The sequence below is a fragment of the Camelus dromedarius genome, chromosome 4 (assembly GCF_036321535.1).
Source record: "Camelus dromedarius isolate mCamDro1 chromosome 4, mCamDro1.pat, whole genome shotgun sequence".
Classification (NCBI taxonomy): domain Eukaryota; kingdom Metazoa; phylum Chordata; class Mammalia; order Artiodactyla; family Camelidae; genus Camelus; species Camelus dromedarius.
Window position 1 is genome coordinate 58,971,886 of NC_087439.1, and position 25,970 is coordinate 58,997,855.

A 25,970-nucleotide genomic window follows, 5' to 3' on the forward strand; every position below is an offset into this window, starting at 1 on the left:
TTTATATTGTCTTTATCTGACATTGAAGTTAAAAAGGTGGAAACTAATTCCCAAAAGCAGATTTAATCAATCACACATAGTGGACATTCAACTTTCTGAGACCAGATTTTGGAGGCAAAAAGTCAATGTGAGTGACTGCCTAACACCAATTCCTTTCTGCCCCTAGTCAATTCTTGGTGACGTTATGGAGATCAGTTAAAGGCCTGGAAGACATGATAAATTTTAAATTTGTCAGCTTGTCTGGGAAATCTTCTCTACCTGTGTGCTGCCCCCTTACCTCCACATCAGTCACTCGCTCCAGAACGCTAGGATAGATAACTTGATAACTTGTGCTCGTGTATCATTTGTCTAGATACATGTTTGCATTTTTCCCTTCTTATATTCATCCAGCCTCATAATACACATGGACACTTATAGGGCTGTGTACTATTTGGGACATCGTATGGAGTATAAAACACTACATTTTATTCTTGTATCTCAGTGATGAATAAATAGATGCATGAAGGGATTTTTGTTAACATACATGTAATAAATAGTTCCTTGAATGGAATGTCCAGTAACACCTAAAATTGAACAAAAGTTTAGGCAATTAAAATATTATTGCTTGTGGCCTAATTAATTTATCCCCTCTTCCTTACTAAGAGAGCTCTGATTTTGTTCAAGATATCAACTTGCCCAACTAAAATTATTTACCTCATCATATTCCTTTGTAGCTATTGTATGACGTTCATGGCCAAATCTGTATTATTTCTTGATGTAAAGGGAAAGAGTCAGTTAGATAATATTCTTTTTCTTTCCCCTTTTCCATCTTGGAACACAGGCACAATGCCTAGATGTTTAATAGTCAGTTTGCACTATATGAATAAAACCTAGATACCACAAAACATATTGAACCCTCTTTAATGTCATGCTGCCCCACCCCTATACCAGTTCTGAGCTATTTACCTCTGAATTCTTTGTTATGGAAGAAAAAAATTTAAGCCAGTAAATTCAAGTTTCTGATGCACGGAACCAAACAAAATAACAAAAATGTATATTTTTTAGAAAAACAATTTAATCAGTAAGGTCTTAAAGTGATAGCCCTATAAGTTGAATTTTTGTCTCTTTATTTTTCAGTATTTGAATTTTCCAGGCTGGAAGGAAAAGTAAAATCTTCTTTTCAGTTAGCGGAACTCCTGTTAGGCAGGTTAAAAGAAAATTGATAAATTGAGACTTTTTATAGAATACTGAGTTCACAAGACAGTGTAGAGAATAATTGAAATATCCATATAAAAAACTTAGCAAGAAGTGTAAACTTTTGTAAATTTTATCTCTTACTATTAACAACTGTTTACTGTCTCAAAGGTAAAATTAGATTAGGACAGATTTTGAAAGGTCATTAAGTCATAAATGTATTCATACTCCAGGTGTTTCTTCTCTTCATAAAAATTAGAAGTACTTTGTCTATAACTATATGTGAATTTTCCAGGATAGCCTCAATTTCAACAATACTTACAGGTCATGTACACTGTTTGCTTTTAGTTTTTTTTTTTTTTTTTTTAATCATACTCTGTTCTGAAACTCTTCACCTGGGCTACATTGTTTTTGAAATCAAATATGGGGTCTCTTAGGTTTTGTTCCTTTATCTTCCACTCAATAAAAGAAATCATTTTGAAGTTTTACTCCCTTATTGGAGTTCTAAATTTTTCTTTGAGGCTGCGTTTGAATTTTTCTGTGTCTGGAATCCTTCACTGAATTTATCCTCTTGCTTGAGATTTGCAAAATCCTTACGCACACTTTCTGTTTGACACACAACGCCTTCTGAAACATAATGCCAAGCCAACTTTCTCAACTGTGTCCTCTCCTGCATTCCTGTTCAAGAGATGCCCTGGCCCTTAGGAAAATGAATTGCATTATTTCTAATGGCTCAGTTTTGAGGCAGCTCTGAGTCCATAATGTTCATGAAGTCCCTTAGCAGTATAGCTCTTAAGATCTATTAAGTATTTGGTTAAAAAAAAAATTGAGCAACCTTTAGAATCTATGTGTTAAGGACAAAGATATTCTGGTTTCGTTGCCAGATTATGGAGCTAAGTTTCATGTAGAGTGAAAGATACATCTCTGAGTTATATGCATTATAGATCATAAAGTACTATGTTCTCAATTTAAAATAGATGATAATTTCTCCTTTGCTTCATTTAAACTGTGTATTTTATGTTGCCTCTTAAGGGCCATAATAGAAAAGAAAAGAAGGTGGGGTTATTTACTCCAACGACATCCATTTTGGACTTTTAAAGTCCCAGTGCTAAGGAGCCTGACCGTGCTCCTGTTATGCGAAAATCCCCCGCTCTAGCCTACTGTTGCCGAACCAGCAAGAGGCCTGGGGAAATATGAGGGGGAAGGATGAGGACCGCAGAGACGTGCAATGTTTCTTTTGTGGTTGGCATCTTAGGACACCGGGAGCAAGAGACACAGTGTGCAACCAATGGTGAAGACACCAAAAAGCCCCAAATGAGGACATTACCCATTTCCTGACTCTGTGAAATTCAGAATTTAAACATCTCTCATCTTCCAAAGTTTCAAGTATAACCCTTGTAATTGGACCTCAGGATCTGGCAGTTTTTCTCCTTCTGTTTACAGAGTAGTTATCCCATCCCTGGCCTCAAGGATGTGAACGGTTTTGCGAGAGAAAACACTGGGAGTGGTTCAAAGTCATTGCCGGCCAACGTTTCAATCAAGTGTTAGGTGCCCTCAGCCAAAGCCAGAGTGATGAAAAGGAGGACCTCCAGAGACATCCAGTCTGAGGAACCTAGGGGAAATTAGGATTCATTCTGGGTATAAGCACCTGGCAGAACTGAGGTGGGAACCTGGGAGGTGGGACCTTGAATGAAGCCCTTTTATATCTCTCTGCACAGCTGTGACATCTGGGTAAGGAAAGCAGGGAGTGGATGGGAAATGTTAGAGAAAATGCAGGATGCTCTGTTTCTTTTGAATGTTTTAGATACTTTGCTTCAGAATGCTGCGCTGTGAAAGCCAAGCCAGGCCAGTGATCTGGAGGATCAATTTTGCTGTTTCTTTGTTCTTTGTCTCCCGAGGTGCAGCGTTCTAGAAGTCTGGCATGGTCTCTGCTGGGAGGGGTTTTCTGTAGATAAAAATGGGGTAGAGAGTTTTGGTAAACTCAGTGGGTAGATACATCTTTTACAATCCTCTGTGTAACTCCTAGCCAAGAAAAACACCCCTGGAGGAAGGGCAGAAACCTGAGGGAAATGGATTCTGCCGAGAACCAAATGCACCCTTATCCTTGTTGACTTCCAGTGGGCATTAGGGCTGGCAGTCAAACTCCTGGAGACCTGGAGAGAATAATGCTCTCGTAAAGCTGTGTTCCTGAATCTGTCTCAAAAAAAGAAACTAAGAAGGAAAGAAAGAAGGAAAGAAAGAAGGAAAGAAAGAAGGAAAGAAAGAAAGAAAGAAAGAAAGAAAGAAAGAAAGAAAGAAAGAAAGAAAGAAAGAAAGAAAGAAAGAAAGAAAGAAAGAAAGAAAGAAAGAAAGAAAGAAAAAAGCCTGACATTCAGATTGTGAAAACTTTTTCTCAGCATCAACTGGGGGAGAATGAAAAAAGGTTAAAAGTCAGCATTCATTCCGTCCTTGCATCTGAGAGCATCTTTAAATTTTATTGAGAGCAAGCAAAATGGACCTCAAAGGTCTCATACTTTTGCAGTCCAATGTTGACACAAAGGCGGCCAATTTTGATGGTTTGACGGATGGCTCTTGGCCAAGATTCCAACTCAAATTCCCTAGGCACTGTTGTAGATTTGGGGAGTGAACAGCAGTTTGGGCAGGAGACTGTAGAATGAGAAGGGAAGCATAAAACTCTAGGCTCCCAGGCCCATGTTCTGCAGTAGAACTTTAGGAGAAGCCAAGACGAAGCCCTTCATAACAGTGTATTATATTGGATTTAATTTCCTTTATAATATTTCAGCATATATAATTCTATATAGGTGTAAATTTTAATCTATACACTAGGGCAAATACCTTATTCAAGAGTATGTAATACAGGATTTGATAGCATCCTAAAAAACCCTAATTACGAATCCACACACCAGCAGGAGTTAACAGAGAGGAGCTTTAAATAATTCTATTTTAAATCTGCCTCTGAGAATTGATTACTTTTTCATAAGAAATGGTAGAAAGCCATGAGAATGGGTTAGAAATAACAGACAGGTAGCTCAGCCTTGTATAAACAGAGGAATAATCTGGTGAGATAGCACCTAAGCTAAGGAATTTGGTTGGTCTTGTGCAAAGCCATGTATAGATGATTCTGCTCTGACTCTGATAGGAACATTAGCAGAATCCTGCCCCTGCAATAATGCTGAAGATGCCTCAAATGAACTTTTCACACAAGGCACTTGCTGGAATGCCTAAACCTCAGAACTCACTGAGCTTACAGGACAGAGTTATACAATTGGTTTCTGTCTGCTTGCAATTAAATGTACACATGGCAGAACTGGGTCTAAGATTGCTTTCATTGTATCTTACCATTTATTATTTACAAGGCCCAGGACAGAGCTCCAAATGGAGGTTCATACACCATGAGTTTAAATATTTGAAGTTTAAATCAAGATGATGAACTTTTAAGTAACTTATATTCTTTCCTTCTACCTTGACACGGAAACGTTATTGATTGATACCATCTAAGAGGAAGAATTAAATAAATTAGCTAAGTTGCTGTGTGCCCATATCTATTGTTTGAATCCACAATACTTGACTTAATTAATACAGCTCAGAGTTTGTATAGATACTTTAATGCTAACTACATTTCCTACTGATGACTTTTAGTAGCCAGGTCTAATATGTTTATAGGAAATAAGATAATGTAATGCTTACTATTTTGGAGGATTATTTTCATTGACATTATATGTATTTGGATAATTTATTCAGAGAATAAATAGGCAACGAAGGTAATTAATAGTAGTGAATTTCTAATGTATACTGATCAGTAGTTAAATGTACATTTGAATCATATTTGTACATAGCAAAAGAGTTCTACATTCAATTGAAGTTCCTAGACATTTAAAACTTTCTTTTGCATTAGTGTCACCTGCTCATTTCACAATTGTTTACATTTGTTATTTTTGTTCTTAATTTTACTTAAAACATACTTGGGACACTTTGCAAATTGACACACATTCTCTCTAAAATTGTTAAAAAACAAAGGATCTGTTTTCAAAGAAGCATCTTGCTTTATTAGTGTCTTCCCTTAAATATTCATGTTACTTGAATGTATTTCCTGTAATGTAAGCTTTTCATTCCAGGAGATGACCATGCAAATGGCAAATGCAAATGCAAAAGGGTAATAAGATATTATGTTCCAAGTTTTATGAGTCAATTCTTTTTTCCTTGACTTTTCTCTGCTGTTAATAATAACATTGCTATTATTTATTTTTCACCTAATTATGTGCAGAACATCAGCTGGGTGTTTGGAGGATAAAAAATTTAACAAGACACAACTTTTGCCCTCAATGTTGTACATATTTCAAAAGGTAAGACAAAATCTGCATGTTGTGTTAAAGGAAATATATTGTGGATATATCTACATATCAGATTCAGACAGACAAGGATGTATATTTGTATATATTCTTGAAATTCAATATAGGTAACAAAAATAAGGCAGTTTTTATGATATTAATAAAATTTCAATTAATGACAATTACTTATTAATGAAATTTCACATTTTGGATTTCAATTAACTCTGTCTACTACTTATGTAGTTAAAACTCATAAATGTCATTGAAGAGAATTGAAAGAGTTAATTCCTTTCTAAAGAGCAAGCTATTCCAAACATTTTTCACGAGTAGGTCAAGCCCAGCTTCCTTACATTTCACTTTGTCTAATGGAATTTAACTCTACCCTGCTTTTTCTTTAATGCTTTTAGCCATGATTTGTAGTCTTTATGCAGCTGCTTATACGAAAGTTTGTGTTCAAGGTAATATTCTCCTGCACAGCTTTTACAGATCTTTATCTCATTTAATTTCCACCTCTCTACAAATCAATTCTATAAATGGGTCTGAATTTTAAAATTCAGCTTATCCTTTTGAGGCTTATTCATGAGCACTAGATATTTGGGTCTCTAGCCAAAACAGAATAAAGCTAGAATAACTGCTTGCTTTCTAAAGCAGACTTTTGAAGAAGTGCACACTCAAGTACAAGATACCTAGTTTGTGAGAAGATACGAATAAGTCAGACTGCCGAATTTACAAACTGGTTTTAGCTGAATCACTTCTGATTCCATAAAGCAAGTCAACTAAAGAAAATTGGGTTAAATAGTGTAACACAATTACCGACTTACAGTCACTTTCAGCACTAGTTTATAGTCATTGTGATGGTTACTTTTTCATGTCAACTTGATTAAGCTAAAGGATGCCGCAGAAAGCTGGTAAAACATTATTTGTGGAGGTGTCTGTAGGGGTGTTTCCTGGAGAGATTCGCACTTGTTTCAGTAGATTAAAGAAGACTGCCCCAGCAGTCCACTGAGGGCCCAAGCAGAACAGAAAGGCAGCAGAAGGGGGAGTTTACTCTTGTTGAGCCGGGACACCCATTTCCTCCTGCCCTTGTACATCAGCACTCCCAGTTCTCGGGCCTTTGACCTGAACTGGGGCTTACACCATGGCTACTCTGGTCTCAGGCCTTAGATTTGGACTGGAATGACACCACCCGCCTTCCTGGTCTCCACTTTGCAAAAGGCAGATGGTGGGGCTCTCAGCCTGCATAATCGTGTGAGCTGATTCCTCATCATAGAGCTCTTTCTACTGAGTCTGTTTCTCTGGAGAATCCCAACTAATTTACTCGTCGATAATATTTAATTTTCTTGTTTGATATTCATTTATTGAAACCTCACTTGGAGTCAGGGTGTGTGTTTGGCTCAGGAGTGTCAAAGATGAGAGTTCTGTTGTAGGGAGCTTTGGTCAGATTTATAGTTATGTAGAAACATGTGCTATTCACCAATAATGACTAATTCACATAATTTAGCAACTGTGAGATAGAAGCATTGGCATAGATTCTATGAAATGCATTTACTATGTAATATATTGCAACTAATACACATTTTTACATAGTCACAAATGTGGGCAGAGGTCAATGTTAAAGGGCACTTCATTCTTTCTGCGACAAATCTTGAGAGCCAAACCTCCCTGAATGTATTTGCCTTTCTCTAGGTTTTACTCAGGCTAACTTATTTTTCTTTTTTTCTTAACCGCCAAATGTACTTCAACTAAAATGTGACATTACATTTTCTGCTTAATTTCTCCTGTTATGTATTTACTAGTATAAATAGTATTAATCTACTCTTTTAAAAATTACTTCAGTTACTCAAAAGTAGAAACTTCATTTTGTTTAAAAATAATATTGCCATACATTTTCATATATTTGAGTCATTTTTTTAGTTTGTAAAATTTTTTTTCACCTATATTAAATTACTTGCTCTCCTTTGAGTGGAACTAATTGGAGAAATGATGCACTTCTCTGTGTTGTCTGAATGCAGAAAGCTCTGTATTTAGAGACCCCAAGTCAGAGGAGAGGACCTCGCTATTTTATTTTTTTTTTCAGAGAGACATACGGCACTCACCTCATATATCTTATGGAGAGTTTAGCTCTCTCTTGTAAGTACAGCACACTTAACATCTCTGGGACAAAATCTCCTCATCCTTTTTAGTACAAGAGATAAAAATGCAGCTGGACTCATGGGTTTGAATTTCCTTTTGGGGAATGTGTGATGTCTTTCCAAAGGTACTAAAACTGAACCACAGCCATTTCACGATGTCTCTGGGAGCCCTGTGCTTCCCGTGTCCTTGCAGAGAACTGACTAACCGCTATTTGACCTTGCAGACATTCCATCGTAGCTAACAATCTTGGTTTCCCCTTGGTGCTTCACCTCTACTTACTTCAACTCTTAATCTAACTTTCTTCTATTTAAATAAGGGATGGGAAGGTGAAGAGAGACGTGATGACAGAAAAAGATGATTCAATATAGTTCACAGGCTACTCTCACTAGATGTAGTATCTTTTCCCTGTGAAGACTGTTTTAATGACTAAACTATGCTGTGAGACAATTTTTCAACCTAACGTGTAATATTGTGACACTTCCATCAAAAACAGTGGACAATTGGTAGTGATCCTGATGGCAGAGGGAATGCTTTTGGTGAGGAGAGATTGGTCTTGTCTAGCTGAAAAATATATTACCAGAGCTAGGCCACCATTCCCATCTTGCACTGAGAATAATTTCTGAAGGGCTACAATGGGACTGACAATAAAATTTGACACCAAATATGTTCCGCTATCTCTTCGTTCCTTTAGCCAGCACACACTTACTGACTGCGCACTACGTGATTGCTGATGTGCCGGGAACTGGAAATTAAACAGGAGCTACATGCAGGGCTCGGCTGTGATGGTGATGAAACCTTGTGTGTCTTTTGGAGGGGGATAGAAAATGAACAATAAATAAATGAATGAGATGACTTCAGACAGTGATAAGCACTAGGAAGAAGTTAAATCTTGGCAACAAGACACAGAGTGACAGTGGTGGCAGACAAAGAGATGGAAGGCCACTGTGGGTGGAGGGTAGCAAATAGAAGAGTCACCTGAGATGAGGTTGGAGAGGGAGGCAGGGGCCTGGTGGTAAGCATTCAGTATACTGAAATACAGAACTACAACTAAAGTAAATGTGGGAACAAAGATGTAAGTATGATGCATAAATATTATATATTAAAAAATAGAAATAATGCAAGTGAAAATTGTAGAATAAGGGAGCGAGAAGGAAGACAGTAGAGTAAGCAAATTGATTGCACAGGCAGTAGTGGAATCAAAAGATATCATCAATAATTAACAAACAGCTTAGTAAATATTAAATAAGAAAAACAGTGGACTAAGGGCATTTAAAGAAGGTGTATGTATGAGTATAACAACTAGAACAAAAAATGAAAACCTCCCCAGGCCAAAAGAAACTTCATAAAGTATAAAAGCAAACTGAATACAAGATGCAGAGAAATAAACACAGCAAATACGCTCTTAAGTTATAACAGAAAATAACGTGGTAGAAATGAGCTCAAGCATAATACTGCATCACTATAGGTAAATGGAGTTAATTCATAAGTGTTTACAATTTGAATCCAAAAGCAAAATGAAATGCTGAGACACATCACAGGTTAAAAATAAAGAAAAGGGCAAATGTAAAACATACTGGATAAATGGAAAGTATGAAAAACAGGGGTTGTCATCCTAATATCAAAAAAGTAAATTCAGTGTGAACAAGGACACTCAATGCAAACTATCACAATTTGTAATGATGATATAATAGTTATATATATTCATGCACCAAAACAACATAGTAGCCACACTTACAAGTTAAAAGGTACAGTAGATTTAAGAAGATATATATAGAAACACAGCAGTAAGAAGAGAATGCTGTTCAGTATAAGAGACAGTGAATTGATAAAAAATAAGTAGGGCTGGAAAAGACAAACAAATGTAATAAATAAGTTATATTTTATAATATATATTTGTATGTATAAAATTTACCCTCTGATAATAAAGAATACACTTTCTTCTCAAGCACATATGGAATATTACAAAATTTTATGTGTTAAGTTCCAAAACTGCATCAGTAAGTTCTATGGAGTAGAAATAATTTAATCAATAATCTTTGATCATAGTGCAATAAATGTTATTTTTTAAAAAATGTTATAAAGACACTTCCATCTGGAAATTAATTAAAATGTTTTTATTAAATAAGTTTGGCAGAGAGAAAATAACTGCTGAATATAGAATTTCTAAAAGATAATTGTAATGTAAACACTACACAGAAGAATTTATGGTATATGTTTAAAGTAGTGATAAAAGAAAAGTTCCTGGCAATAAACCCTTACCAGTAGGGAATAAGAAATAAAAATAAATGAACCAATTCCCAAATCAAAAGCTAGAAAAGGAACAATAAATAAACTAAAAGAATACAAAAGAAGGAAATAATAAATATACAAGCAGAAATCAAGTAAATAATATATAAAAAGTATATCTAAATAACAAATAAAAAGATACATTTTTTTTTAAATCCAAAAAGCCAAATAATCAATTTAAAAGAGGGAAAGAACAAGTATACAAATGTACAAAATGATAAATAATAATGAACATAATCATTGAAACAGAAAGGAAACAAATTAAATTTATGCAAATAAATTTGAAAACCTTGGATGAATGGGTAACTTTCTAGAAAAATAGTCTACCAAAATGGACCCCATTAGCTAGAAAAAGTTAAACAGACTGTATCAGTTTAGGTCCATTCAGCATATTATCAACAATGTCATGGACCAGCATGGTGCCTTATAGAACAGAAAGGCTGTCAAAGTCCCTGAAGACCAGATTGTGACACAGGACTGAGACTTGATATAGCCTTGAGGTGGGACCATGTAGCAACAGTGCCAGTCCTGCCAGCTGAAGGCAAAGTACTTGTGAAGGTATAGAAAAAGAGCCTAGACTTCTGAAAAGTAAGCCCACCATTTAGTCCTACAGGTCCCTGAATTAGCACAAATGAATTTCTCAGCCTCACAGGATCATTCGTTAATGTTAGAGAACTGATTGGGAAGGAGTAGGATCTTGAATTTTGGGACAGAGACACATATGGTCCTTGAAGCAGGAATATTATTAAATTGAATTAATCATTTTTTTTCCCCAGTTTCTCCAGAGCGCTTAGAAACTGTCAACCAGTCCTACCATACTCCTTATTTTCACTTTCTGTAACAGTGAATACCCGGTCACCCAAAGTCTTTCTTATCTTGACACTAAATTACCGCTGTTGTTAATGTACTGGTTTTGCCATATTGCGCAGCGGCCTACCTTTACCACTGGAGCTGTCATTAATGACTTGCAAGATGGTAGGAAATAAAAATAAAAAGTCTTCATATACAAAAATCTATTTCCATCTAGAGGAAATAATGGTAGGGACAATCTCATTTATAGTAAGAACAAAAAAAGAAATATATAGGAATAAACCTAATAAAATATGCTTACCCTATATGAGGAGGAAATATAAACACTTTGGAAGAGTTAATAATGGAAAACATTCCTGTCCTTGATTAGAACAAGTCAACATCATAAAAATGTCATTTAATTTATGACTTAAAATTTATGCCACTGAAAATATAAGCACTCTTTTTTATGATGTAAGACAAAGTAAACCTAAAGTTTACACAGCTCAATTACCATGCTACATTAGCCAAGTAAACACTGAAAGATAAAAGCTATGAGCACTGATTAGCCTGACCAGATATTAAAATTTACCAAAAAAGTCTTCATACTCAAGCTGAGCAGGCATACATCGACAGTCTAGTGGAAAAGAAGAGAAGTTCCAAAAGTAGACTTGCGTGTATAAAAATTTAGTATTTGAAAAGTGGCATCTCAAGTCATTAGGGGAAAGATAGATTTTTTAATAAATGGTTCTTGGGTAACTATATAGTCTTAAAAATAAAAGAAAAAATAAGAAAAAGGAAAGGAGGAAAGAAAAAAATGTAGAGAATGAATAATGGTCTCCCAAAGGTGTCATGTTCTAATCCCCAGAACCTGTTAAATGTCACCTTATTTGGCAAAAGGGATTTTGTAGCTGTGATTAAGTTAAGGATATTGAGAAGGGGAGACTACTCTGGATTATTCGCGTATCTCCTGTGCAGTCACAGGGTTTCTACACAAGAGAAAGAGTAGTAACCAAAAATGAAAAATATACTGTGATGATGGAGGCAGAGATTAGAGTGATGTGTCCATAAGCTAAGAAACGTTGGAAGAGGAGCCTTGACTACCACCTTCACCAGGGGAGCACAAAGCTTCTACTTTTCATCTGCTGCAATGAAGCTTCTCAACCCCTCCATTGGCATGATACAGGAGGCCGAGTAAGGAGATGGGACATTCATCCCATTGGATGTAAACAATCCCTGACCTCATCATGGTGTCAGTGAAGGCCAACCAATTAGGGAAACTGGACTTCCACACCCTCCAAATCTGGCAGTAATGAGGGTTCCCTATCTCCCACGACTAAGATGATGTCAGAGGAGGCTAGTGGAGAGGCAGGAATTTCTACCATCACCCAGTGGTAATGAGGCCACTCTGATCTCTGGTTCCAGTGGAAGCCGGGTGAGGAGCCCCCCTCCCTGCCCCCACCTCTGTCTTGCAGCCTGGGAGGTGTCAGCAGGGACCTAGCTGAGGGCTAGAACTCCCACCCTCACTCCACAGTGATGAGAGGCATCCCACTCAGGTGTCAGCAGAGCTGGAGTGCTAGAGCAGGGAAAGGGAAGCTAGCTGAAGCAGAAGGTGTGAAAAACACCTAGTCTCCTAGCACAGTATCCAAGCTTTCCAGCTTCAACCAGAAATTAGTTGTCATGCTAAAACTCATCAGTAAGGTCTAATACCTAAAAAAAAGAGTCTGAAAATACCTGATACCTGAAGAAAAGAGACACACCGGGATGACAGAGGCAGTAAAATTATCTGGCTTCCTAAAGCAGCCATCAAAAGAGTGCTTCAATGAGAAATTTTGAGCACACTTGGAACAGCCATAATAGCACGTCTCAGCAGATAAATATGAGATCTTAAGAAGAACCAAATGGGAATGTTAGAATGGAAAAATGTATAGGCTCATTTGCAGTAACATGGATGGACCTAGGGATCACCATCCTACGTGAATTAAGTCAGACAGAGAGGGACAAATATCATATAACATCACTTACATGTGGAATCTAAAGAAATGATACAAATGACCTTATTTACAAAACAGAAACAGACTCACAGACATAGAAAACAAACTTATGATTACCAAAGGGAAAAGGGGGGAGGGATAAATTAGGAGTTAGGGATTAACAGAAAACACAGAATTATATATAAATTAGATAAACAAGGACCTACTGTATAGCACAGGGAAGTATATTCATTGTCTTGTAATAATCTATAATGGAAAATAATGTGAAAAATAATATACATATAACTGAATCACTATGCTGTACACCTGAGACTAACCCAACATTATAAAGCCACTATTCTTCAAAAAAAATATACAGGCTCAAGACCAGGATAGAGGGGAGAGAGGAAAGGATCAGTGAACCGGAAGGTATAAGAATAGAATGATAGAGAGAAAGTGATAAAAAGAAAGAAGCAGAGCCTCAGGGATGTGTTGGAGTATAATAAAAGATCAAACGTTCCAGTCATGAGATCCACAAGGGAGAGAAGAAAGAGGGTGGAGCTGAAAAATGTTCAAAGAAGGAATGACTGAGAACTTCCCAGAACTTCCCAATTCAGCAAAAGACATAAACCGACAGATAGGAAAAGCTGAGCAAATCCCAATAGAAGAATTCCACACAAAGAAACATCACAAAGTTTAAAAAACTAAAGACAAACAAAAATTCTTGAAAGCAACAAGAGAACAGATTTCCCATAGGACAAAAAAAAAAAATCGGAATGACAGTGGATTGCTTATTAGAAACCATGGAATCCAAGAGGATATGGCACAACATTTTTCAAATTCTCAAAGAAAAGAACTGTCAAGCATCCCGTATCTGACAAAAATACCCTGGAGAAAGTCAGGGGAAATCAAGACGAGCAAAACTGAGGTGATTTGTTGTCAACAGACCTGTATTAAAAGAATGACTAAAAGGAGGTACTCTAAACAGAAAGTAAATGATAAAGAAAGAAATCTTGGATCATAGGAAGGAACAAAAAACATAGGAAAAAATGAGTAAATATGATAAACATTCTCTTGTTGAGTTTTCTAAATTCCTTTTGATTATTGAAGATAAAAGGTATAATACTACCTAATGTGGTTCTAAATGGATATAAAAGAAATATTTAAAGCAATTAAAATATAAATGTGGGAGGGTAAAGGGATGTAAAGGAGGAGAGATTTTTACAATTTACTCAAAGTAGTAAAATTATGACATTAATAGACTGTGAAATGTTTTGTATAGAACGTGAAATATCTAAATTGACAAACAACAGTACAAAGACACTGAACAATATTATACATCAATGGAATTCTAAAAATTCTAAAAAATGTTCAAGTTGTATATAGAAAGCTAATAAAAAGAAAATACAGAGATGAAAAGCAGAAGAATAAGAAAACAATAAATATGGTGAAATTAAGCCCCAATATGTTAATAATCCCATTACATGTAAATAATCTTAATACACCAAGTAAAAGATAAAGATTGTCATAGTGCATTAATGACTTGACCCAGTGGAGATACTTTTAGATTAAACATAATGCAAGATAAGAATATTAGGGATATAAAGCAATAGAAATTAAATAAAGCAACAAGAAAAAATTATATTTCTTTCCTCTTTGAGAATTGAAACCTTTAACAGTATTTCAAATTGTCTCTAGGTATTGTTTCTGGGTAGCTATAAGGAGAAAAGCTCTATTAAAGTGTATGTTTTTTAAAAATTAAAAAATTTAAATGTATCTTAGTGTGTGTAAAGACATTTCCCCTGAAATTAAATTTAGCATAATATTTTTGCATTGGTTAAGGCTTGAGAAATATTATACAATGAAGTAGACTCTACTTTTAAAAAAAGTATTTTTGAATGGAGCTAACATCTAGCTAAAGGTATGCTTTATCTCCAGCATTAATTCTAACATTTATCACTGACATATTTGAGGATCATTCCTGGGTTATTCATCCCTTTAGCCTCAACCATGTGGAATGCAGTGTACTGAGAATACAACTCAAGTTGACTGCAGCTGCCTTGGCATTAACTTTACAATTCCCAATATCAATGATCTTTCCAAGTATTTTCTATTCACAGTGCTGTGAGAAGTCCATTGAAAACAACCTTCCACGTTCTTTACTGTTAAGATCCTATTTATAATATCTTACTACTCAAAGTGTGTTCTGAGAACCAGCAGAAAGCATCACATAAACTTAGAAAAAATGTGAAATCTTAGACCCTACTCTAGACCTATTGCTTCATAATCTACATTTTGACAAGACTCCCCAGGTGATCCATATGTATATTAAATTTTTACACGTGCTTGGGGGCTCATATAATTAGGGGCAGACTCACTTGTTGCCAAGCTAGGACTAGGAGCGTCCACTTGGCTAGACTATTGTTAGGGGAGAAGTAGGCATTGTCTTATGTAAGCCTATATCAAGGAGTAAAGAAAAACTTTTCAGTACAGGCACACCTTGTTTCATTGTACTTCATTTTACTGCACTCTGCAAAAAAAAAAAAAAGTTTTAACAAATTGAATGTCTGTGGCAACCCTGCTTTGAGCAAGCCGATCAGCACCATTTTTCAAACATTTGCTCACTTTGTGTCTCTTTGTCACATTTTCATAATTTTTGTAATATTTCAAACTTTCCCATCAGTATTATGTATGTTATGGCAGTCTGTGATCAGTGATCTTTAATGATATTATTTTAATTGTTTAGGGGTGCCATGAACCACCCCATAAGACAGTAAACTTAATTGATAAATGTGCGTGTTCTGACTGTTCCACTGACCTACCGTTCTTCCATATCTCTCTCTCTCCTCAGGCCTTCCTAGTCCCTGAGACACAACAGTATTGAAATTAGGCCAACTGATAACCCTACCATGACCTCTAAGTTCTCAAGTGAAATGGAGAGTCGCAGGTCTCTTGCTTTAAATCAAAAGCTAGAAGTGATTAAGTTTTGCGAGGAAGGCATGCCAAAAACTAAGATAGGTCAAATACTAAACCTTCTGTGCCAACTATCCAAGCTGTGAATGCAAAGGAAAAGTTCTGGAAGGAAATTAAAAGTGCTACTCCAGTGAACACACAAATGATAAAAATGCAAAACAGCTTTATCGTTGATAGGGAGAAAGTTTGAGTGGTCTGGATAGAAGATCAAACCAGCCACAATATTCCCTTACGCCAAAGCCTCATCCAGAGCAAGGTCCTAACTCTCTTTAATTCCACGAGGGCTGAGAGAACTGAGGAAGCTGCAGAAGAAAAGTTTGAACCAGCAGAAGTTGGTTCATGGAGCTTAGGGAAGAAAGCTGTCTCCATAACATAGAAGTGCCAGGCGAAGCAGCAAGTGCTAACGGAGAGGCTACAGCAAGTTATAGAAAACCTGGCTAAGAGAATGAATGAAGGCAGCTCCACTACACGATAAATTTTCAATGTAGACAAAGCAACTTTCTACTGGAAGAAGATGCCATGTAGGACTTCCATTGCCAGAGAGGAGAAGTCAGTGCCTGGTTTCAAAATGTCAAAGAACAGGCTGACTCTCTTGTTAGGGGCTAATCCAGACGGTGACTTGAAGTTGAAGCCAATGCTCATTTACCTTTATGAAAATCCTTGAGCCCTTAAGAATGATGCTACATCTACTCTGTCTGTGCTCTGTCAATGGAACAATAAAGCCTGGATAACAGCACATCTGTTTATATGGTTTACTGAATACTGAAGCCCACTATTGAGACCTATTACTCAGAAAAAAAGATTCCTTTCAAAATGTGACCGGTCATTGACAATGCACCTGGTCACCCAAGAGCTCTGATAGAGATGTACAACGAGATTAATGTTGTTTTCATGCCTGCTGACGCAGCATCCATTCTGCAGCCCATGGACCAAGGGGAAAATTTGACTTCCAAGTCTTTTTATATAAGAATTACATTTTGTAAGACTATAGCTGTCATGGATAGTGATTCCTCTGATGGATCTGGGCAAAATAACTTACAAACCTTTTGGAAAGGATTCACCATTCTAGATGCAATTAAGAACATTTGTGATTCATGAGAAGAGGTCAAACTATCAGTATTCATTGACGTTTAGAAGACGTTGATTCCAATCCTTATGGATGACTGAGAGGTCAAGACTCTAGTGGAGTAAGTAAATGCAGATGTGGTGGAAATAGCAAGAGAACTAGAATTAGAAGTGGGGCATGAAGATGTGATTGTATTACTACAATCTCATGATAAAAATTTCATGGATGAAGAGTTGCTTCTTATGGATGAGAAAAGAAATTGGTTTCTTGAGATGGCATCTACTCCTAGTGAGAATGCAGTGAAGATAATTGAAATGACAACAAAGGATTTAGAATATTACACAAACTTAGCTGATAAAGTAGCAGCTGAGTTTAAAAGGATTGACTCCAATTTGAAAGAGGCTTTATTGTGGGTTAGAAAGCTATCAAACAGCATCGCATGTTACCAAGAAAGGAAGAGACAATCAAGGAGGCAAATGTCATTGTTTTATTTTAAGAAATTGACACAACCACCTCAACTTTCAGCAAACACCACCCTCATCTGTCAGCAGCTATCAATATGGAGGCAAGGCCCTCCACCAGCAAAAATTACAACTCACTGAAAGATTGGTTAGCATTTTTTAGCAGTAAAATGTTTTTTAATTAGGATATATGCATTTTTTACACATAATGCTATTAAACACTTAGTAGAGTATAGTATAGTGTAAATACCACTTTTATATGCATAGGAAACCAAAAAATTCGTGTCGCTCATTTTTACACCATATCCAATTTACTGCGGTGGTCTGGAACAGAACCTGGTATGCCTGGAAAGGCGTCATGTGCAACTGGGCCCTGGAGAGAAAGTTATTCTTGGAGACAATAGACAGCTTGGATTTATATTTATTGTCATAGGCATACAAATCTACCTGTCAATTTTCTGCATTTAAAGTGAAACTAGAGTTCAAAAATATTACATACCCATAAATAGGCCATGCACTACTCTTTAAAAAAATTTGGGGTGGAGCCATGCTCTAGGCAAGGGGAGAGTTATCACTAACACTTGTACAACCATTTGTCACTGATGTATTTTAAGATCTCTTCTAGATTATTCATTCTTTTAGCCTCTACTATGTGGAAACACTTTGCAGTTTGACTTTCTTTGGCCAGATGACAGAGTAAATTTTATTCATCATTGTGAAGTATAGAATAATATGGAAGTACTATACTTTTAGTGATGTTTGAAGGCAATATTTATAAACTAATAATTTTTACATGATTTTGGTAGAAAGAGTAGTAAGAGGCCCAGACTCAGAGTGATAAGGGACTACTTTTATTCAAAATTATTCGCTGGGTAGTCTCAGAAGTTACTTAGTTACTTTGACCCTTTATTCATTTGAAAAATGAGATAATTATGAAGAATAAAATTACTGGGTTAATTTTATAGAAACAATACCTATTATACCAATATAAATTATTAGTTCTGCCTTCATTTTGTTTCGAAATCCAAGATTTCACATGTTTTGCTTTTGATATGAAAGCGGAAGAGATTCATATTATGAAAATGGTTTTGACTTCTTTATTTAAAAGTCATGCATTAAAAACTAGGAAAAATATATTTCCTGATGTTCAGTCTTAGGGAATTGTCGTTCAAGCTGTAATGTTTTGATTTTGTAGCTGTGTTTATTGAGATAACTTTGGACTAAGTCTTGGAAAAAAATATATTGCTGCCAGGAAGTCCATCAGTAAAGATTTTAAGTTCCCCTAAAGCCACTAGTGTTGGATTTCTCAAACAGTGAGATTACAGTAATAATGCAAAAGTTCTCATTACACCAAATTTTATAAAATAAAAAAGTGACTAATAAACTTTGATAAGTGTTAAAGTGAAAATAGTTCAATTCCAGTGTTTGAACATCTGTATGTCTTTTAGTTAAAATGGCTAAATTGGACAGCTTCAGTGAAGGCAGAAGAGTAGAGATTAAGTTTAAGAAACATTGCCAAGTAAGCTGAAGCAGAGTGGGTTGTTAGCATTAGCTTGCAGACAAGGGGCACACTATAACTGATTTCAACATTCATTTCCTTCCTGCTCTTTGCTCACCTCTGACTTCCTTTAAAAGATTGCTTTATGAGGCAACATAGCTGGTACAGTCGTTGACCACAGACTGAGGATGGAGACAAGGGTTTGGCATCAAAGGGGTAGCATGGTACTTTGTTGGTGACAAAGAATGAATTGCCAATTACTGAGAAGAGATGAGAGTTTTGGAGTTTCAAAGGCTATCAGGATCTTCATACTCTGATGGAAAGATAACTGTGTAGTTTGTTGACACAGAAAAATCAGTACTAGGCATTTCTGATTAGAACTTCTGCAGAAGATCCAAAGGTCTGTATGATATTAAAAGGGAGGATTTATGGGTTCTTGAAAAGGACCTTTGAGTTTGGACTACAAGCATCTCAGCAGTGTTCAGTATGACCTAAAGAGCAGAACACCCTCTACCCAATTTCCCAGTTGCTGGGGTCTTCTTACCATAGTAGACCCCATCCTTCTCACCATAGTAGACCCCATCCTTCTCACATAATGATTGATACTGGATATCTTGACATCATTAGGAATGAAAAGCAAACCAGGATTTAATGTGATTTTTAAAAAAATCAATATTTTATAGTAGGGGGCAAATACACTAGATTTTGATACTAGTATGTTATGCAAAACTATGTTACCAATTTAAAAAATAATTTACTAAGAAAATAAGAAATATGTATTAGCTATCTCCCCATCAATAAGTTTACATGTGCTTATTTCTGTAGTGTATTAGAATGGCAGGAAGAATATTAATCAAATGTGGAGTGTATATTTAATCTGCTTTGACATAAAATACAGGCTGTGTACCTCCATTTTGTACATTTAATGCTTATTAGAAAGAAAAAAATATTTTAAAGTTCTTTATCGACCGAATTTAAGACATGACAGAATTTGGGAGGACACACCTAAACGTTAAGTGCTTTACAAAGAATTAAAAATACTTAAGACGGTTTATCTGTAGGTTCACATGCAAAATTATGACAGAAAAAAAGTCACCCTACAGATGAACTAATAGTAACAAGAGCAAAAGAGCAATGAGACTCTTAAAGGAATCAAATTTCAGATATTAAAAACAACACCAGGGAGGGTGCCTAACAGGGGATTTCAAAGCTGTGACGTGAAAAGGGATCTGTATCTATTTTGTGCGTGTATTTATCTTATAGGTTCACACTCAGTTCTCTACTTCCTACTCCAGCAACGCCTGCGTCCTCTCAGCTGTCTCATTCATGAAACAATAGCATTGCCTAGATTTTCTTGTGTGTGTGTATTAAAGAAGTTAATAAATGTAAAATCTCTCTGTCTCTGCATCTGAAAGTTTCCCTTTCCACCCACAGTGTATTATTTTAAAATAATTTTAAAAAGAATTCTGTGTGTGTTTTAAATAGCTTAATCTATTCCAGCTTTGCTATGTGGGTGATATGATGCTTAAGCATTTTTTAAGTATAATACAGTTCACGAATCTCTTAAGACCTTTTCAGGAGGGAGAGCTATCATATTTAGTACAACACAGTCCCTCAGTTTCTGATTTTCTCATGGTATTAACAGCAGATTTTTGGCTCTTTTCCAAATATAGTATGCTTTGCTAGCTTTTTCTTATTGAACCCAAAGGACATGGGTGCACGCCCTTTGTTGTCTCCTGAAATGATTAAAAAAGCCTCACCTGATCACGAAAAACCTGGAAAAAGGCTGATTGGAGCTCTGATATGAGGGCCATTTACTAAAATCCCTCTTATGACCTGGTAACATCTCCCATCCCCAGATCAATTCAATGTGCTGTGATTCAGGAGACTGTAGGTCAGATCCTCTCCTGAGGATAATACTAAGCTATAGGGTAACAGGCAAATGTACAACGGAGTGAGTTTTGTGTTGGCATCCTTCAAGGCACAAGGCATCTCTAGCATGTTTTTAATCCTTTATTGGCATATACAGGGTCCTTGTCAATTCCCTGGTCAGATACCTAGTCTGCACCTCCTGCTATGGCATCTCCTCATTCAGATCCCCAGACCTCACTTTCAAAGGAAACGTCTACTTCCTTCTTCAGTGGAAGGGTGGGGCAGGGGAATTTTAACTGCTCTTCTGCAGTAGTACTACTATTGTGAGGAGAGGGGGCTGATCTGGTCCTCTTCTGCTTAAGAACTGTATGCTGCCAGTTCTCCTCCAGAGCAATCATACAACACTGGTGCAGGAAATTATTGAATGAGACTTGACATCTTCCTGGATCCTATCTGAAAAGCATCTACACAGATACCTTTCATCTTCAATCTCTAAACTTTAAAGAGGCTTCTCTCCTTTACTACCCTATTCCAAGGAATCAGCCTAAGACAGGGCAATAAGGTGGCAGAAAAACTTCCATTTATATCTAATTCTTCTTGCTTTTTTTTTCTACAACGTGTTGTTTTCTCCAACATTTCCTACCCTCTATCTCCAGTTTAGAGGCTTTTATCCTTTCATGGACTGTAGATCATTTAGCTATTGCTGAAACAACATGTGTAACAAACCACCTCCAACTCAGTGGCATAAAACAATATGCTTGCATGACTCTTGGTTCATGGAGAGTTAGCTCATCAAGGCTGGGTTCAGTTGAGTTTAACTCCAAGTTGTGGATTGGATCCAGGTCTGCTCCATCTTGGACCAGTGCTTACCCAAATCATGTCTCATAGTGGAAAAGCAGAAATGAACAACAGGAAGCACATCTACACCATCACATCTTAAGCCTTTGTTCACATATGTCACTAACCTCTCATTAGCTCAAACAGCTCACAAGGGCATCCCCACATTCCGGAGACTGCAAAATACACTCTGTCCTTCATGAGATGATTGCAAAGAGATGGATGTAGAACACTCCTATGGGGAAGAGAAGCGGGAGGACTAACAAGTTAAACTACCAGAGATAAGAAGAAAGGAAACTTCACTCAGTCACCTTAATTCAATTAAAATATATTTTGTTTCTTTTTTTGGCTTTTTCCTGGATCAGAAGAGACTAAAGTCTAGTCTGAACAGGGAGAAGAGCGATGAAGTAAGTAGAAGCTATTTCAGAGACAGTACAGTTCAGCAAAAATATACAAACAATGATGAATTTCACAATACACTTGAGTCTTCTTTGGTCCCTCTGGAACTCTCTCTCTTCCTCTCTTAGATTAGAAATATTTGGAAATGGACATTGTCTACTTTTCCTTTCACTCTCTCCAAAACAAGTGGAGGTCCTAATGTTCTAAGTTGGCCTGAAGACCCTAGAAGGGAGGCTGGTTTCAAGAAGAAGCCATGCAAGGCTCAGTCCATGCTAAGAAGCTGGGAATCAAGAGTCCATTAAATCCAAGGAGCAGGCGAAGAGCAAGAACTAGATTTGAAGTATGAGGTTTACAAGGAGAAACAGGTAAGACTGAGAGAGCATTTGCATTAGTAAAACTGGGAGATATATTTCCTAGATGCCAAGAGATAAAGCATATTCTTTGGGATGCCTCCAGCTGAATCTGTTCATTGGGGAGGATGATCTTGAATGTTTTAAATCTGCTTATATACATGTACCACTTTCCTTTCTGGTTCCTTCAATTACAAAGATTACAAGGAAGGGGAGAATGAAAGTGGAGGCTGGCTGGTTAGCACTGCTAAACTTTGTGTTTCATGGAGAAGGGAGACTTGTGAGGATTTTTTCCCAATTTTACTTCCAAACCAAGATTTCAGAATAAATGCTATAGCTAAGAATATAAAGCAACCTCATGGTTGACATTACCATTGTGTCAGAAGTTTTAACAGGGCAATTATTCAGGGGCATACATATGATTGGTGGTACAAAATCTTAAGATCCAGTTCATATCTACAACTTACCTTTGCATTCTAAGATTGTAGAGATCTGATCCAAAACAACACTAAGGAGACATCAACTCCAACAACGTGGCCAATTTTACAATATTCCCCAGTGGGCATAAAAGCATCCTCAGTGGGTATGCTTGTCACTTACTTTCTCTCTAGCTGCGGGTTAGAATGTACTTAGTCTTGTGTTTGTCTCTACTTGTATATACATGAGGCAAAATTCTTTTCCCTTAAAAATGCAATTCTCTATTTGTACTATCCTGACTTTATCTTACCCTGCTTATCCCCTTTTCTAAATAAACAATATCATTACACTTAGTAATAGAAACAAATACATTTTACAATTAATCAGAAACTGAAGGCATGTCTTCAATGAGCTTTCAGTGCAATAGTTTGCCAAGTTAGACTGCTTGAAAATCACTGAAATAAAGGATAACCACAGAGAGACTTATTTAAAAAATAACATATTTCTAACATCTGGCTACAGATCATATTCACCTAGGCAATATTGATCAAAAGGTTACTTTTTCATCTATATAAATTTAAACACTTCGGGTCTTCTGGAAAAAGTAGTATCTTGAGTTTGGGGATGAAGTTAGCTGTAGACTTGCTAGAGTTACTGAAATAGGATTTAAGGTATGCTGTGGGTTTAGAGATCCAAAATAGAGCTTTGCTATGGCCAACCTTGCTGGAGGATTAACTGCCTTAATTCATTTGAAATAAGGTGCCATATAAATCATTAAATTAGTAAGAATATGCTAAGTGCTGAATTTTTAACAAAATAAAATACCTTAAGGATATCTTTCAGATCTCTTGCCTCAAAGGAATGTTCTCCATGTCATTAATAGAATGAAGGTTCTTATACTGGGTCCTGAGGAAATTTCTCACTCCTCCTCAACTTCTAGTTAGGATGACAGATGGCATTTTGGTCTGTGGTAGGGTAGACAAATGACCTGGTTAGTCCTGAGATGATCAAATGAACACTGAAAAGCTTGGGGCCAAGAGGTACTCTCTATTCCTGGCCTTTTTGGTGAGAAGAGGGGCCAAGTCCTTTTATCATACAAACAAGAATCTGGTGTGAGAGACCCAGAGATTGGCACAGGAAGTTCTGATGATCAGAAATTTCCACTTTTGCCTTCCATTCCTGTGACGTAGAAGCCATGACAGATCAATTGCATGAGCAAATCAAGGGAGGTGGTTTGGTTATTAGAGCCCATATCACTAATTTTTATACCAGAGTAATCGTAGTTATATGGGTACAATATACTGTGGCAAGTTTAACCCCAAGAATTACTTTACCTGACAGCCCAAATCTTACAGCGATATAAGCTCTGGCAAGATCATTATTGAAACCTGCTTAGAAAAAAAAAAATCAAATTCTTTGACAGGATGGCAGATGCATGTATGGAAATCTTGAAATGATATTGGTCTTATCAATTTTTAAATTACAGGAATTATATAAAAGCCAGCTCATCATAACACCAGCTTATTAAATGAGTTACTTCTTCAAGTGGAATTCAACAGCAAATATCAGATAAATCTAGTGAAGTTAAAACTAGATAAAACTAATTTAAAAATTAAGTAAACTTGCAGGACACATAATGAGCATACAGAAATCTGTTGTGTTTCTATACACTAACAGCAAAATATCTGGGTGGAGCTGGGTGGTGAACATGGATTTATGTGATTCCAATCTTGATGCTTATCTATGCACTATGCACACAGTATCCTCATGTAAGTCATCAACATTCTAATATAGAAGAAAATTATGCCACTTTAATAACTAACTAGAATTATTTTGTGGTTTTGATAAGATTCAATTATTTTATTGCAGGAGCAGATAATTAAATAGTTTCATACCAGGCTTAAATGCTTATTCCTTTTGGAAAATAATTTCATATGGCTTTTTGAAATGTTAATAACAGAGTACAATTTGCAGGGCATTTCAGAGAGAACTGGATAAACTCCATAGCCTAGCTTTGTATTTTAGTTTCCATATTTTTAATGAAAAAATAAAAAGGAGTTTTCTTTTCTATTTTCTCTGTTTATGATTAGTAAAAATTTATAAAACTGTCCTTAAAATGTGCATTTTGGTAGGCAAAAATCAAAAAGTTTTACATATGTTTGTATCTAAAGGTATTTGACATTCAGTTGAGTTATTTTTTAATCTGATTTATGGAAGTAATAATAATTTGGACATGTTTTAAAAGCAGAGACTACAGATGCCAAGTTGTATTTTCATGAGATGCCAAGTTGTATTTTCATGTCATAGGAACAGTATCACAGGAAGAAAAATACATGTTTTATTAAAATGTTTTTTGGTGTCCTCAACATATAGAGGTTCTATAAAATGAAATCTAAGAACAATTGTTTTTATTATGTGGTGTGAAAGGAAAGTAAATTATCAATTTAACTGTGAAATTTAACTATTTACCAAGCTAAGTAGAAAAATTTTGATTTATCAGCTTGGAGTGTTATCTATGTCAAAATATAGATAAATAGTTTCTTTATCAGTTAAGGCTTTGCTGGCTTCTATTCTTGTGACTTGTGACTTTTCCAAATATTTAAAGAGAAATTTAAAATTCTCTAAACAAGATTCATCTTAGTTGTAACAAATATATTTTAACCAAAGTGACTTTGTTTTAAAGACAAAAGTATATGTCAAGACCTAAAACTTGAATAATGAAGGAATCAGGTGAAGAGATTTCATAATCAATAAATTTTTAAGTTAAAAAAATAGGTAAGTGTAGTGATAATATTAAAGGATAAGTATATATTCATGAATATTATGAATTTTTTCAATACCTGGGAAACTATAATTACAACATTCAAAGGATTTATACGTACATACTTTGAAGATCACGGGATTCTGTGAAAGAACTATCAACTTTGTTTTATTTAAAAAATTTCCAGAGTAATTCAGTATTTGTTTATGCTTAGAAGTTAAGGGGGACCCAGCAGTCTCCCTACCCAAAGAATATTTCTTTTTCTTTACACAAGTTATTTAGTTTCATTGTGTTTCATTCACTTAGGAATCTTGTTTCAAAGCTGTTTATAGATTTTTGTTTATCACATCACAGATTGCTTAAAAAAGGGCAGATTAGAATGTTTCCAGTTGTAAGTTACAGAAATGGGCTTTTTTGAGTCAGCTAAATGTAAGTTTATACTAAAAATACAAGGAGGAGCAAAGGAGAGCAGAAAAAAATTGCACAATCACTAATACTGATGAACTTCTAAATAGACTGACCAAGAAAAAAAAGAAAATACAAATTATCTAACAAGAATTGAAAAAGGGAATATCATTACTGACCCCACAGACATTGAAAAGGATAATAATAGTACAAACAACTCATGTAAATCCAACACCGTAGATGAAGTAG